The sequence below is a fragment of the Triticum aestivum genome, chromosome 5A, assembly GCF_018294505.1.
Source record: "Triticum aestivum cultivar Chinese Spring chromosome 5A, IWGSC CS RefSeq v2.1, whole genome shotgun sequence".
Lineage (NCBI taxonomy): Eukaryota > Viridiplantae > Streptophyta > Magnoliopsida > Poales > Poaceae > Triticum > Triticum aestivum.
In genome coordinates this window covers 572,221,044-572,234,270 of record NC_057806.1, presented here as the reverse complement: position 1 = coordinate 572,234,270, position 13,227 = coordinate 572,221,044, and positions in this window count along the sequence as shown.

The window sequence follows — 13,227 nt, the reverse complement described above, 5'->3', positions numbered from 1 at the left end:
AGGTACTGTAATGAAATCATTCTTTATTTATATTGGTATTAAACCTACTATATTCCAACTTATCTATGGATTATAAAATATTTTACTAACCATAGATTCATCAAAATAAGAAAACAACACACGAAAAACAGAATCTGTCAAAAACAGAACAGTCTGTAGTAATCTGTAGCTAGCGCAAGATCTGGAACCCCAAAAATTATAAAATAAATTTCTGGACGTGAGGAATTTGTCTATTAATCATCTTCAAAAAGAATTAACTAAATATCGCTCTTCAAATAAATATGACAGCAGTTCTCGTGAGCGCTAAAGTTTCTGTTTTTACAGCAAGTTCAACAAGACTTTCCCCAAGTCTTCCCAACGGTTCTACTTGTCACAAACACTAATTAAATACAAAAAACACAACAAAAACAGAGACTAAATAATTTATTTATTACTAAACAGGAGTAAAAAGCAAGGAATGAAAATAAAATTGGGTTGCCTCCCAACAAGCGCTATCATTTAACGCCCCTAGCTAGGCATAAAAGCGAGGATAGATCTAGGTATTGCCATCTTTGGTAGGCAATCCATAAGTGGCTCTCATGATAGTTTCACATGGAAATTTTATTTTCTTTCTTGGAAAGTGTTCCATGCCCTTTTTTAATGGAAATTGAAATCTAATATTCCCTTCCTTCATATCAATAATCGCACCAACCGTTCTAAGGAAAGGTCTACCAAGAATAATAGGGCAAGAAGGATTGCAATCTATATCAAGAACAATGAAATCTACGGGCACATAATTTCTATTTGCAACAATAAGAACATCATTAATCCTTCCCATAGGTTTCTTAATGGTAGAATCCGCAAGATGCAAGTTTAGAGAGCAATCATCAAAATCGCGGAAATCTAGCAAATCACACAAAGTTTTGGGGATAGTGGAAACACTAGCACCCAAATCACACAAAGCATAAAACTCGTGATCTTTAATTTTAATTTTAATAGTTGGTTCCCACTCATTATAGAGTTTTCTAGGGATAGAAACTTTCAACTCAAGTTTTTCTTCATAAGATTGCATCAAGGCATCAACAATATGTCCGGTGAAGGCTTTCTTTTGACTATAAGCATGTGGAGAATTTAGCACGGATTGCAACAAGGAAATACAATCAATTAAAGAGCAACTTTCATAATTAAATTCCTTGAAATCCAATATAGTGGGTTTAGCAACATCTAGATTTTTAGTTCTTTCAATCCCACTTCATCAATTTCATCATAAAGATCTAAATACTCCAAATTTTTAGAACGCCTTCTAGGTAAAGGAAGATCATATTCAGTTTCATCAAGATTCATATTGCAAAACAAAGATTTAATAGGAGACACATCAATAACTTTTAGATCTTCATCTTGATTTTCATAGGAATTGGAAGAACACGCTTTAATAAAGGCATCTTTGGAAGCACACATCCTAGCGGTTCTTTCCTTGCACTCATCAATGGAAATTCTCATGGCTTTGAGAGACTCATTGATATCATGCTTAGGAGGAATAGATCTAAGCTTTAAAGAATCGACCTCAAGAGAAATCCTATCAACGTTCGTAGCCAAATCATCAACTTTAAGCAATTTCTCTTCAAGCAAAGCATTAAAATTCTTTTGTGAATTCATAAACTCATTAACACTATTCTCAAATTCAGAGGGCATCTTATTATAATTTCCATAAGAGTTGTTGTAGGAGTTCCCATAATTATTAGAAGGATTACTAGGATATGGCCTAGGATTAAAATTCCCTCTATAAGCGTTGTTACCAAAATTATTCGTACCAACAAAATTCACATCCATAGATTCATTGTTATTCTCAATCAAAGTAGACAAATGCATATCATTAGGATCAGAAGAAACACTCTTAGTAGCAAATAATTTCATAAGTTCATCCATCTTTCCACTCAAAACATTGATTTCTTCTATCGCATGCACTTTTTTATTAGAAGATCTTTCAGTATGCCATTGAGAATAATTAACCATAATATTATCTAGGAGTTTAGTAGCATGTCCTAAAGTGATTTCTATAAAAGTGCCTCCCGCGGCTGAATCTAAAAGATTTCTAGAAGCAAAATTCAATCCGGCATAAAAAATTTGTATAATCATCCACAAATTCAAACCATGAGTAGGGTAATTACATATCATTAATTTCATTCTCTCCCAAGATTGTGCAACATGTTCATGATCAAGTTGCTTAAAGTTCATAATATCGTTTCTAAGAGAGATGATCTTAGCGGGAGGGAAATACTTAGAGATAAAAGCATCTTTGCACATGTTCCAAGAATCAATACTATTTTTAGGCAAAGACGAAAACCAAGATTTAGCACGATCTCTAAGAGAAAAAGGAAATAGCTTCAATTTAACGACATCATTATCGACATCTTCTTTCTTTTGCATATCACATAAATCAACAAAGCTATTAAGATGAGTAGCGGCATCTTCACTAGGAAGGCCGGCGAATTGATCTTTCATAACAAGATTCAACAAAGCAGTATTGATTTCACAAGATTCAGTATTGGCAAGAGGAGCAATCGTAGTGCTAAGGAAATCAATATTATTGGTATTGGTGAAGTCACACAATTTGGTAGTATCTTGAGCCATCGCGACAAACAAGCAATCCAACACACGAGCAAACAAAAGGCAAGCGGGCAAAAAGAGGCAAACAGAAAAGGAGAGGGAGGATACAGAGAGAGGGCGAATAAAATGGCAAGGGTGAAGTGGGGAGAGGAAAACGAGAGGCAAATGGCAAATAATGTAATGCGAGAGATAGGGATTGTGATGGGTACTTGGTATGTTGACTTTTTTGTGTACACTCCCCGGCAACGGCGCCAGAAATTCTTCTTGCTACCTCTTGAGCTTGCGTTGGATTTCCCCGAAGAGGAAGGATGATGCAGGAGAGTAGCGTAAGTATTTCCCTCAGTTTTTGAAAACCAAGGTATCAATCCAGTAGGAGGCCACACTCAAGTCCCTCGTACCTGCACAAAATGATAGCTACTCGCAACCAACGCGATTAGGGGTTGTCAATCCCTTCACGGTCATTTACGAGAGTGAGATCTGATAGATATAATATTTTTGGTATTTTTGGTATAGAGATGCAAAGTGAAAAGTAAAGGCAAAGTAAAAAGCAAAACAAGATTAAAGTGATGGAGATTGATATGATGAGAATAGACCCGGGGGCCATAGGTTTCACTAGTGGCTTCTCTCAAGAGCATAAGTATTCTACGGTGGGTGAACAAATTACTGTTGAGCAATTGACAGAATTGAGCATAGTTGTGAGAATATCTAGGCATGATCATGTATATAGGCATCACGTCCGTGACAAGTAGACCGAAACGATTCTGCATCTACTACTATTACTCCACTCATCGACCGCTATCCAGCATGCATCCAGAGTATTAAGTTAAAACAGAGTAATGCTTTAAGCAAGATGACATGATGTAGAGAGATAAATTCATGCAATATGAAATAAACCCCATCTTGTTATCCTTGATGGCAACGATGCAATACGTGCCTTGCTGCCCCTTCTGTCACTGGGAAAGGACACCGCAAGATTGAACCCAAAGCTAAGCACTTCTCCCATGGCAAGAACTACCAATCTAGTTGGCCAAACCAAACGGATAATTCAAAGAGACTTGCAAAGATAACCAATCATACATAAAAGAATTCAGAGAAGATTCAAATATTATTCATAGATAGACTTTATCACAAACCCACAATTCATCGGTCTCAACAAACACACCGCAAAAAGAAGATTACATCGAATAGATCTCCGCAAGAGAGGGGGAGAACTTTGTATTGAGATCCAAAAAGAGAGAAGAAGCCATCTAGCTACTAACTATGGACTCGAAGGTCTGAGGTAAACTATTCACACTTCATCGGAGGGGCTATGATGATGTAGAAACCCTCGTGATGACGACCCTCTCCGGCGGAGCTCCGGAACAGGCCCCAAGATGGGATCTCGTGGATACAGAAAGTTGCGGCGGTGGAATTAGGTTTTTGGCTCCTGTTCTAATCGTTTGGGGGTACGTAGGTATATATAGGAGGAAGGAGTACGTCGGTGGAGCACCGAGGGGCCCACAAGGCAGGGGGCACGCCCTAGGGGGTGGGCGCGCCCCCACCCTCGTAACCGCCTCTTTGACTCCTTGGAGTAGGGTCCAAGTCTCCTGGATCACGTTCGGTGAGAAAATCACGTTCCCGAAGGTTTTATTCCGTTTGGACTCCGTTTGATATTCTGTTTCTCCGAAATACTGAAATAGGCAAAAAAAACAACAATTCTGGGTTGGGCCTCCGGTTAATAGTTTAGTCCCAAAAATAATATAAAAGTGGAAAATAAAGCCCAATATAGTCCAAAACAGTAGATAATATAGCATGGAGCAATCAAAAATTATAGATACGTTGGAGACGTATAAAGTAGCACCATGATATTCATGATAGAGAGTCTCCTATGTTATCACTTTTATATACTAGTGGGAATTTTTTTTCATTATAGAACTTGGCTTGTATATTCCAATGATGGGCTTCCTCAAAATGCCCTAGGTCTTCATTAGCAAACAAGTTGGATGCACACCCACTTAGTTGCCTTTTGAGCTTTCACATACTTATAGCTCTAGTGCATCCGTTGCATGGCAATCCCTACTCACTCACATTGATATCTATTGATGGGCACCTCCATAGCCCGTTGATACGCCTAGTTGATGTGAGACTATCTTCTCCCTTTTTTCTTCTCCACAACCACCATTCTATTCCACCTATAGTGCTATATCCATGGCTCACGCTCATGTATTGCGTGAAGATTGAAAAAGTTTTGAGAATGTCAAAAGTATGAAACAATTGCTTGGCTTGTCATCGGCGTTGTGCATGATTTAAATACTTTGTGTGGTGAATATAGAGCATAGCCAGACTATATGATTTTGTAGGGATAACTTTCTTTAGCCATGTTATTTTGAGAAGACATAATTGCTTAGTTAGTATGCTTGAAGTATTATTATTTTTATGTCAATATGAACTTTTGTCTTGAATCTTTCAGATCTGAATATTCATGCCACAATTAAGAAGAATTACATTAAAATTATGCCAAGTAGCACTCCGCATCAAAAAAATCTGTTTTTATCATTTACCTACTCGAGGACGAGCAGGAATTAAGCTTGGGGATGCTTGATACGTCTCCAACGTATCTATAATTTTTGATTGCTCCATGCTATATTATCTACTGTTTTGGACATTTTTGGCTTTATTATCCACTTTAATATTATTTTTGGGACTAACCTATTAACCAGAGGCCCAGCCCCGAATTGCTGTTTTTTTGCCTATTTTAGGGTTTCGAAGAAAAGGAATATCAAACGGAGTCCAAACGGAATAAAACCTTCGGGAACATGATTTTCTCAATGAACAAGACCCAGGAGACTTGCACCCTACGTCAAGACACAAAAGAGGAGGCCACGAGGTAGGGGCGCGCCTGATACGTCTCCAATGTATCTATAATTTTTGATTGCTCCATGCTATATTATCTACTGTTTTGGACATTATTGGGCTCTATTATCCACTTTTATATTATTTTTGGGACTAAGCTATTAACCGGAGGCCCAGCCCAGAATTGTTGTTTTTTGCCTGTTTTAGGGTTTCGAAGAAAAGGAATATCAAACGGAGTCCAAACGGAATGAAACCTTCGGGAATGTGATATTCTCAACGAATAAGACCAGAGAGACTTGGACCCTATGTCAAGAAAGGAAATAGGAGGCCATGAGGTAGGGGGGCGCGCCCACCCACACCAGGCGCGCCCTCCACCCTCATGGGCCCCCTGTTGCTCCACCGACGTACTCCTTCCTCCTATATATATCCACGTACCCCCAAACAATCAGATATGGAGCCAAAACCCTAATTCCACCGCCATAACTTTCTGTATCCACGAGATCCCATCTTGGGGCCTGTTTCGGAGCTCCGCCAGAGGGAGCACCGATCACGGAGGGCTTCTACATCAACACCATAGCCCCTCCGATGAAGTGTGAGTAGTTCACCTCAGACCTACGGGTCCATAGTTAGTAGTTAGATGGCTTCTTCTCTCTTTTTGGGTCTCAATACAATGTTCTCCCCTCTCTTATGGAGATCTATTCGATGTGATCTTCTTTTTGCGGTGTGTTTGTTGAGACCGATGAATTGTGGGTTTATGATCAAGTCTATCTATGAATAATATTTGAATCTTCTCTGAAGTCTTTTATGTATGATTGGTTATCTTTGCAAGTCTCTTCGAATTATCAGTTTGGTTTGGCCTACTAGATTGATCTTTCTTGCAATAGGAGAAGTGCTTAGCTTTGGGTTCAATCTTGCGGTGTCCTTTCCCGGTGACAGTAAGGGCAGCAAGGCATGTATTGTGTTGTTGCCATCGAGGATAACAAGATGGGGTTTTCTTCATATTGCATGAGTCTATCCCTCTACATCATGTCATCTTGCTTAAGGCGTTACACTGTTCTTATGAACTTAATACTCTAGATGCATGATGGGTAGCGGTCGATGAGTGGAGTAATAGTAGTAGATGCAGGCAGGAGTCGGTCTACTTGTCTCGGACGTGATGCCTATATACATGATCATACCTAGATATTCTCATAACTATGCTCAATTCTGTCAATTGCTCAATAGTAATTTTTTCACCCACCGTAGAATACTTATGCTCTTGAGAGAAGCCACTAGTGAAACCTATGGCCCCCGGGTCTATCTTTATCATATTAATCTCCTACTACTTAGTTATTTCCTTTGCTATTTACTTTGCCTTTATTTTACTTTGCATCTTTTATCATAAAAATACCAAAAATATTATCTTATCATATCTATCAGATCTCACTCTCGTAAGTGGCCCTATAGGGATTGACAACCCCTATTTCCGTTGGTTGCGAGGATTTATTTGTTTTGTGCAGGTGCGAGGGACTCACGCGTAGCCTCCTACTCGATTGATACCTTGGTTCTCAAAAACTGAGGGAAATACTTACGCTACTTTGCTGCATCATCCCTTCCTCTTCGGGGAAAACCAACGCAGTGCTCAAGAGGTAGCAAGAAGGATTTCTGGCGCCGTTGCCGGGGAGGTCTATGCAAAAGTCAACATACCAAGTACCCATGACATAACCTTATCTCCCGCATTACATTATTTGCCATTTGCCTCTCGTTTTCCTCTCCCCCACTTCACCCTTGTCGTTTTATTCGCCCTCTCTCTCTATCCTCCCTCTCTATTTGCCTCTTTTTGTTCGCTTGCTTTTTGTTTGCTTGTGTGATAGTTTGCTTGCCTGTCACGATGGCTCAAGATAATACTAAATTGTGTGACTTCACCAATACCAACAACAATGATTTTATTAGCACTCTGATTGCTCCTCTTACCAATGCTGAATCTTGTGAAATTAATACTGCCTTGCTGAATCTTGTCATGAAAGATCTGTTTTCCGGCCTTCCATCTAAATAGCTTCATTGATTTGTGTGACATGCAAAAGAAGAAAGATGTGGATAATTATATTGTTAAATTGAAGCTATTTCCTTTTTCGCTTAGAGATCGTGCTAAAGCTTGGTTTTCGTCTTTGCCTAAAAATAGTATTGATTCATGGAACAAGTGCAAAGATGCTTTATCTCTAAGTATTTTCCTCCCGCTAAGATCATCTCTCTTAGAAACGATATTATGAATTTTAAGCAACTTGATCATGAACATGTTGCACAAGCTTGGGAGAGAATAAAATTAATGATACGTAATTGCCCTACTCATGATTTAAATTTGTGGATGATTGTTCAGAATTTTTATGCCGGATTGAATTTTGCTTCTAGGAATCTTTTAGATTCGGCTGCAGGAGGCACTTTTATGGAAATCACTTTAGGAGAAGCTACTAAACTCCTAGATAATATTATGGTTAATTATTCTCAATGGCATACTGAAAGATCTACTAATAAAAAGGTGCATGCGATAGAAGAAATTAATGTTTTGAGTGGAAAGATGGATGAACTTATGAAATTATTTGCTAATAAGAGTGTTTCTTCTGATCCTAATAATATGCCCTTGTCTTCTTTGATTGAGAATAATAATGAATCTATGGATGTTAATTTTGTCGGTAGGAACAATTTTGGTAACAACGCGTATAGAGGAAATTTTAACCATAGGCCTTATCCTAGTAATTCCTCTAATAATTATGGTAATTCTTACAACAATTCTTATGGAAATTATAATAAGATGCCCTCTGATTTTGAATCTAATATTAAAGAATTTATTACTTCGCAAAAGAATTTTAATGCTATGATTGAAGAAAAATTGCTTAAGATTGATGATTTGGCTAGGAACGTTGTCGGTGTCAAAACCGGCGGATCTCGGGTAGGGGTCCAGAACTGTGCGTCTAGGCTGGATGGTAACAGGAGGCAGGGGACACAATGTTTTACCCAGGTTCGGGCCCTCTTGATGGAGGTAAAACCCTACGTCTTGCTTGATTAATATTGATGATATGGGTAGTACAAGAGTAGATCTACCACGAGATCAGAGAGGCTAAACCCTAGAAGCTAGCCTATGGTATGATTGTTGTTCGTCCTATGGACTAAAACCCTCCGGTTTATATAGACACCGGAGAGGGCTAGGGTTACATAGAGTCCGTTACAATGGGAGGAGATCTACATATCCGTATTGCCAAGCTTTCCTTCCACGCCAAGGAAAGTCCCATCCGGACAAGGGACGAAGTCTTCAATCTTGTATCTTCATAGTCCAACAGTCCGGCCAAAGGTTATAGTCCGGCTGTCTGGAGATCCCCTAATCCAGGACTCCCTCAGTAGCCTCTGAACCAAGCTTCAATGACGATGAGTCCGGCGTGCAGTATTGTCTTCGGCATTGCAAGGCCGGTTCCTCCTCCGAATACATCACAGAAGAATTTGAATACAAGGATAGTGTCCGACCCTGCAAAATAAGTTCCACATACCACCGTAGAGACAATAATATTTCCACAAATCCAATTTGCTGACTTGTTTTGACAACACGACATTATGTCATGGCCCGGTGATTATTCGAACCGCTTCCTTTAACTAGCCCCGCACATAACGCGATGCAGTTTTTTGACACGTCTTATCAAAGCAGAGATCGTGTCCCCTTATTACGGGATTCTCATCAATACGGGCATGGGTAACCCAACCGTGCCATCGATTACGGCGCTTGGGGGATAAGCGAGTTTTACCAGGCTAGTGGGGGCGCATAGTTTCGTCCGCCCATATAAAGGGATAAGGATTCACCTTTTCATCCACGCCTTCTTCCTCCTTTGCTCATCCATTTTTGCACACTCGAGCTCTAGCGCCCAAGTCCGCACTTCCCACCTCAACCTTCTCCACCCATGTCCGGAGCGGGAGGCAGGTAGATGGTCTCCTCCGTCACGGAGGGAGACACCAAGAAGCTGAGGAGAGACGGATACCTGCTCGACGACATCGCGCACCGGCTCCCAGATGAGGGGAAGCTCATCCCCATCCCCGGGCCCCATGAGAGGGTAGTCTTCCTTACCCATTTCCTCCGCGGACTGGGATTCCCTCTCCACCCATTCGTTCGGGGGCTCATGTTCTACTATGGCCTGGATTTCCATGATCTGGCCCCGAACTTCATCCTCAACATCTCGGCGTTTATCGTCGTGTGCGAGGCCTTCCTCCGCATCAAGCCCCACTTCGGCTTATGGCTGAAGACCTTCAAGGTCAAGCCGAAGGTTGTGGGCGGCCGCCAGGCGGAGTGCGGAGGCGCCATGGTGGGCAAAATTCCCAACGTTACATGGCTCGAGGGCTCCTTTATGGACACCATAAAGGGTGGCAATCGGGGTGGTTCTACATCACCAAGCCGCGTGACCCTGCATGGGCAGCGGCCCCCGAGTTCCGATTTGCATCCCCATGCGGCTGACCTCCTGGAAAGAGAAGGGCCTGTCCTGGGGCAGTTTGTAAGAGCTGACCGGACTCCAAACATGTATTTAAAACATGGTGAACAAGAAGCTCAAACTCGTCAACGTAGTCCAGGTCATGCTCGTCTGTCGGATCCTCCCGTGTCAACAACGGGCCTTCAACTTGTGGGAGTTTGACCCGGCCCAGCATCAAACTCTGAACAGGCTCTTCGATACAACACACGAGGATGCCTGGAAGGTGCTTTTCAAGGGAGCCGAGGTCCCCCCACCCATTACTGAGGATCGCGGATTCAGCGCGAAGCGCCAAGCTAGTGCGGTAAGCTGATGTACCTCTTACAGGATACTTGTTTTTCATGGTTGACTCTATGCGGGATCTAAGCTCCCGTACCTTTGACAGGACTGGCGGAAAATGGCCGGACAGATCGACTGCCCGGCTCCCTTGCCCGAAGGCCCAGCAAACGCTCTCCTGACGGAGATGCTGACTCCGGCTCCTTACAAGGTGCCAGAGAAGACCAAGAAGGCCAAGGGAACCCGAAAGAGTTCCCGACGCCAGGTGTTATCGGACTCATCGTCCGATGACTCTGCGGCACACTCCTCCCCCGAAGACGAGGAGGAAGAAGAAGATGCTCCCCCTTCAGTTGGGGGAGACAAGAAAATAAAGGCCGCCCCAACTGGGGGGGGGGCAAAGGGTCCAAGAAGGGAAGGACTCTCCTTCCGGACAGTTCCACCGCCGCCGACGAAGGCGAAGACGAGTGGTTGCCCAGGGCCAAACCCCTGGGGAGATCGTAAGTATTCAGATACCAGAGTAACTCATAGCATTCCTTTGTCGCACTGCTTTCCCTAACGCCGAACATAATTATGCAGGCCGCCACGAGCCAGTATCGATGTATCATCGGACGGCTCCCTGGGCTCGTCGGACATGGATAGCAATCCAGTTCCGACCGCCACCTCCCCTCATCCTGCTGACGACGACGAGGTGTTGTCTCAACAGGCACCGGGTCCAGGGGAGACAGTCCTGGAGGTTCCTCAAGGCGACCCTCCAGACTCTGGGAGCCGAGGGGACGGGGCCCCTGAGAGCTCCGAGTTCGGCCCTCAGCCGGACACCGCGCCAGAACCTCCAATGGTTCCGGGCTCGAGCAGGCGGCCTCCTTCTAAGAGGGGCAAGACGCCTGTGCCGGTGACCTCTGTCCATCCAGAGGCGCCGGACAATCTCCTGGAAGCGCTTCGCAGCGCTTCAATCGACGATGAGCACCGTACTATTATGAGTGCGGTAGTCCAGAAGGCTCAGTCCGCCAAGAGCGGATTGATTGAAGCCTGTGCCAGCCTTCTAACAGGCTTTGAGGTAAGTGTTTTAAAATATAGGAAAAATATTACCGCATAGACAGTAGCCCCTGATGCTTTGTTCGGTGTTCACAAAGAAAAGCCGAACAGAGGATCAAATAATATCGCAGGAGTCTAATATAAGTATGTCAATATGCGTATGCAGGCCTCGCTGCTGGCGTCCGCCGCACTGACTGCGGAGGTCGCCGTACTGAAGCAGGACCTCGAGGGGTCCAAGAAAGAGCTCGGCCTTGCCAAGAGGCAGCTCGAGGAGAACAAGGGTAAGTAATACCCTGTCTATAGATATGTATATATAAAATAAGACGCGATTGCAAAATGACAGGATCATTGTATATTTGCCAGGGGCCACGACCGAGGTGGCGACCCTGAAGCAAGCGCTAACCAAGGCCGAAGATAAAGCGGCCAAGGAGCGCACCGAGCGGGAAAAACAAGGGGCTCGTGTGGGCGAGGTGCAGTAAGAGCTCCAGGCTCTCGTGACGAAGCACGAGGCGTTGGAGCTTGACTCGAAGACGCGAGAGTCTGAGTTTGCCGCGGCCCTCGAGAGCGCAAAGAGTGCCAAGGCCGAGGCCCAGAAGGCCCTCCAGGAGATCGACACAATGAAGAAGATAGCGGCGTGTAAGGCATTCTATATGCAGAGCAAGCATGTAAAAGTAAATTACCGATTACTTACTAGAATTCGGAGCTCTCCAGGAGCATTCGCAGATTTGCCCCGCAACTTGTCGGATGCTGCGCAATTTTACCAGGCCGAGGAGGGAAGCTCAACGGAGAAGCTGTTCTGGTCTTAGTATACTGGGACCGAACACCCAATGCCTCTGAGCGACCAGCTAAAGTAGCTGGTCGAGCTGCACAAGGCGGCCGAACAGGCCATGAAGAGTCTTATAGTCCGGTTGTGGCCTGGCGACGTCCTTGCGAACAGCTACTTCGGCCTGGTGAGGCAGCTTGTGGATGCTTGCCCACGACTGGAGGTCATCAAGCAGCCCGTCTGCATCGAAGGTGCACGCCGGGCTTTCGCCCGTGTGAAGGTGTAGTGGGCCAAGCTAGACGCTGTGAAGCTGATCAAGGAAGGGCCGCCACAGGGCAAGGAGCATCGCACCCCCGAAATTTATTATGAGGGTGTCCTGAAGGGTGCCCGTCTTGTAGCGGACGAATGTTCAAAGGATGTAATATTTGAGTAAACTTGCTCGTGTGATCCTGTATGATGAAAACTTGTTTCATATGCGCTATGCAACGCTTGTGCGAATTTAAAATATTACCTTCTGTTTGGCTGTTTATCCAATCTGAGAGATGGCTAGTCCTCGGCTTCTGCCCCCATGCCACTAGTGTTGGGGTGTTCGGGATAAACCTGAGCACTCTTGTTCCCATGTTTGGGTCCTTTGAGGGAGGTGCTCAGCACAACGAACCAGGCAACCGGACTAATAAGGCTTTATCACTCTCACTTAGCCATAGAATTCTATAATTTTAAATTTCGGCGAAGCCCCTGGTATTCGGAAGGCCGAATTCGGGGCGCCATACCCACCTTTAAGCCGGACAGGGACGGCCCCTCGCCCTAAGCGGCATAAGTCTTTAGGGACTCGAAAACCTTGCCGAACAGCGACCAGTCTCTTGCCTTATCATGACAGTCAGTTTTAGCTTTCTCTACTGAGGTGCTCAGCCCGGCAGAACCGGGGCACAATCGCAGTAGTTCTCCTAGCGCTACCTTAGCCGATAGAGCGGATCGTAAGGTACCAAAACATAGGAGCCGGGCAAACCCAACATTTGACCAAAGACATGATTCGGAGCTGATGCATATAATGCTATAAGTTCGGGGTGCCGCACTTGTGAAAGTGTTCGGACTTTTCACACCATGTTGTGGGGTACGTAAGCCCCTGGTGTATTGGCCATACCAAAGTGTACGGTTGCAAGGCGTTGTTAATGAACACGCACATATATATAACAAGAATGCAATAATAGTCGTGATGTTATGCATTGTTTATTCAAAAAGGTGCGTTAAAGCAGAATG